The 3,935-nt window shown below is 22.9% G+C and overlaps 1 long non-coding RNA gene across 1 annotated transcript; it reads right to left on the bottom strand.

Annotated features, from left to right (window-relative positions):
* Positions 1–1,167: 1,167 nt before the first annotated feature.
* Positions 1,168–2,539, bottom strand: LOC130665350 (uncharacterized). Its single transcript, XR_008989537.1, has 2 exons — positions 1,903–2,539; positions 1,168–1,488 (listed from the first exon to the last, which is right to left on the bottom strand). It is a non-coding gene; the product is annotated as an uncharacterized LOC130665350 (long non-coding RNA).
* Positions 2,540–3,935: the final 1,396 nt, after the last annotated feature.

Raw genomic sequence — 3,935 nt, 5'->3', positions numbered from 1 at the left:
TTTTTTTATTAACACAAGATATTAATTGAAATGCAAAAAAAAATTTTTCCGCCATTTGTTGATAAACTTTTTATAAACAAATTGATTGTTTCAATATTTTAAAAAATTTTTTTTTCACAAATTCATTATACAGCAAATATTATGATTAAAAAAAAAACAATTTTTACTTAATAAGAATTTATAATTGTTTATAATCGTTTTTTGAATATTTTTATTGTTTAAATAATTAGTTGAGAAATTATTTTTTATCTAAAAATCATAATTGACAATCCTCTATAAAGTAACAAAAAAAAATTTTTTTTACCAACAATTCTATTGTTTATTAACTTACCAATTTGTTATAAATAAATTTTTAACTTTGTTATATTTTTTTTCTAAAACTTCTAAAATTATCTAAAAGAACCACATATAATAAAGTATAGAAAAAAATTTTTTTCAATTTTTTATCGTACTTTTAAAAAACACGTGCTACAAAAGTTGCAGCGGCTGCTTCATTTGTCTACTAAAAAACTAATATAACTTTTAAACTATTAGGAATACGAAAATAAACGTTCTAGACGATTTTATAAAAGATTAAACGATCTTTCAAATGAGCTATTAAAAAAATTTTTAGTTATCTATTGTTATGCGCATTTGTTTATAAAAACTAATATTTTTTTCGATGTTTGTCGAAATCTCGTGGTTTCTAACTAGTAAGAGAACCGTAAAACAGAAAAAGCGGCATATAACTTTTTAAAATATGCATGACAGTACACGGAAAAAAAATTCACGGATTTTTTACGATTTAACTATCGTAATTTTCATTATATAGTATTGTAACGCTGGACTATAAGTTTTCAATAATAATTTTTACAATAGACTATCGTAATTTTTATTTTATAATTTATACTACTACCAGAAAGAAAAAATCAGATACTATAGAGTAAATTATACAAGTTGAGTTAACATAAATTCTAATACAACTATCGTAAAATGAATGAGTCGGTAATGTAGAATTTCTTTAAATATAAAATAATAATTAGAAGTCAATGGAGTAAAATATATTTTCTTAAAAAAGTAGAACTTATAATTAATAAAAAAGAAAAATTTATCATTTGGAATTTTTTTTTTTTTTTTAACAGTTAAATTGAGAAGGAAAATACAATCTCGAAATAAAAATAAAACATGTTGAAGTAGTAATAATAAAACATTTATTTAATATTTTTTCAAACATATTTTTTTGGTATATATAAAATTTATGAATAAATAACTCATTTATTTGTATTCAAAATACGCACATGTAGAAAATTAAAAAAACCATAGGTGCAATTTTTTCGAATACTTTTTTTCTATAATTTATCATTTTTAAAAAAATCCAAAAATTATTAGGCGTCTGCTAACTTCAGTATCATAAAGAAATGTTGAATGTCCATAATTTGAGGTTATTGAAATGTTTTACCTCTCGCAAAGCCGGGTAAAATTATTCATTGTCGACAAATGAAGATTATCCTGTAACAAAATTAGGAGAATTGAATTTATTAGAAAAAATAAATTTTCATTCATTTAGAATCATTTATCCTATGACCACAAAATACTACTAAATTGTTTATAAAAATAAACTTCTTGTCCAGATAAATGATTTTAAAACGAACGATATACATGATACTGAAGTTAGCAGATATCTAATAATTTTTGGATTTTTTTTTAGACGATAAATAATTAAAAAAAAAATATTTAAAAAAATTGCACCCATAGTTTTTTAAATTTTCTACATGTGTATTTTTTTAGTTTTTTTTTTTTTGTAATTTCTTTGGTGAAAAAAAAAATCCGAAAATTACTAATTATCTGCCAACTTCAGGATCATACGATATACCCACAGAATATTAAGTTTAATAAAAATTGAATAATAATAATTATACTTACACCACCAAATTATTATATTCCACAATCTATGTAGGTTTGTAATGACGAAAGTACAGTTTTTATTTTAAATTTCTTATTTACAATTGTCCGAAAAACGTCATGAATAATAACCTCTATTTCTGCACTACACTGTGGATAAAGATGAACTGATTTATAAATATATATAGTTGAACCACAAATAATACAGACAAAGTAGATGTCATCATTTGTATTTATATATATATATACACTCATACAAGCATCACATCATGGTTTGTGACAACACTTGTCTTTCATACGTAAACGCTTCAGATGGCATATACTATACCATTTCAGAAAATTTACAATCCAACTATCGTAATTTTTGTAGCTTGTATTGTAAAAACATAGAGGCAGCACTGTAAATTAAAAGGAAGAATAAAAGAATAAATAGTATAATTAAATCTTATTTTTTATTCTTTTACTATTTACGATAGTAACATTGTAATATTTCTTATTGAATTGATTACAATAAACTCTTAATGAAATTACGATAGTGAATAGTAAAAAATCTTTTAAAAACTGTAAATTTTCGTATCATATATTTGAATGTTACAGATAATAAAAGTATAGTCCAGGATTACGATAGTAATATTGGAATTTTTCGTCGAATTTTTTTTCCGTGTAGATTAACAAAAACTAGAAATTTTTTTAATAGCTTATTTGAAAGATCGTTTAATTCTTTATAAAATCATCTAGAATGTTTATTTTCGTATCTCTAATAGTTTAAAAAATATATTAATTTTTTAGTAGACATTTGAAGCAGCCACTGCAACTTTTGTAGCACGTGTTTTTCAAAAGTTCAATAAAAAATTGAGAACAATTTTTTTCTATACTACACTAATGTAAAAAATTAAAGGAGCAGAAAATTTTTATAAAGTTTTTAGTGATTTTTGGAAGGCTGTAACTTGGTGAAAAATAATCGTATCGAAATTTTAAAAAAGTTTGAAAAATCCAAATAAGCATGCCTCAAGCGCTCGTGTCATACACGAATTATTTAGATTAAATGTTTACGTTATGATTTGTTAATTTTTTCATAAAGACTCCTATACTTTTATTTTTTTATTTTTTCTTACAGCTGTATCCAACCTCTTAAAAACTAGAAATTTGAACTATGTGTTGCGCGTGCGCTTTTATTTTCACCAATCAGAAATCAGAGGCCGCAACAGTTTGAGATATTCGATACTAAACAACTCCACGTTTAATCTCTTCTCAACTTCACCTCTAATTAAGATATTTATTTTTAAAAAATGACGGATCTAAATATAAAGAACTTTAGTATAATTGCCAGTCAAATAATTACAGCTACACACAAAAAAAGGAATTCTTGGGTCAAGAAGAAAATCGTTTCCAAAAATAAATTCTTAAATTAAAATATCCTCTTTTCTTGTTTGAAAAAATTTTCTCTTGGTAAAAAAATTTTTTTTTTTTAATTAGAGTATATAAAGCTCTTCAATAAAGAAATTCAATTTTGATTTAAAAATATAAATTTTTGCTTTAAATGTTTTTAGTTTCTCCGAACAAGAAAACAACTTGGTTGGCTCAAGAAAATTTAGCTCTTGGTTTTAGAAGATACCAACTCATTCTAAAAACATCGTTCTCTCGAATGTAGTCGATATCGATTCATTTCGATACATCGAGTTTTTAAACGGAGGCACATTTAACTTACTCCAAGTAAAAATTAATTTATTTAAAGATTTGATAACATTTAGTTCAAAATAAATGTAGACTTTATCTGAAAACAATTAATTTTAGATTAAAAAAATAAAAAACTCATTTTAAAACTAAATTATACATTAACGTAAAATAAAAAATACTTTTATTTTAAAATACAATAATTCAGTTCAATTTTAAATTAATTGTTTTTATTAAAAATTCAATTTTCAGAGTATATACAATTAATCATCAAAATATATTTTGATTCTTTATTACAATAAAAATTTTTTTTTTTGTTACAAAAATAAATGAAAGGTTAGGTTATTTATCCTGGCTCCATCGACAGCATCAACTGCACG

This window comes from Microplitis mediator, chromosome 3 (genome assembly GCF_029852145.1).
Source record: "Microplitis mediator isolate UGA2020A chromosome 3, iyMicMedi2.1, whole genome shotgun sequence".
NCBI classification, from domain to species: Eukaryota; Metazoa; Arthropoda; class Insecta; order Hymenoptera; family Braconidae; genus Microplitis; species Microplitis mediator.
Note: the sequence above shows the minus strand (reverse complement) of the source record. Positions and strands in the feature narration are given on the sequence as shown.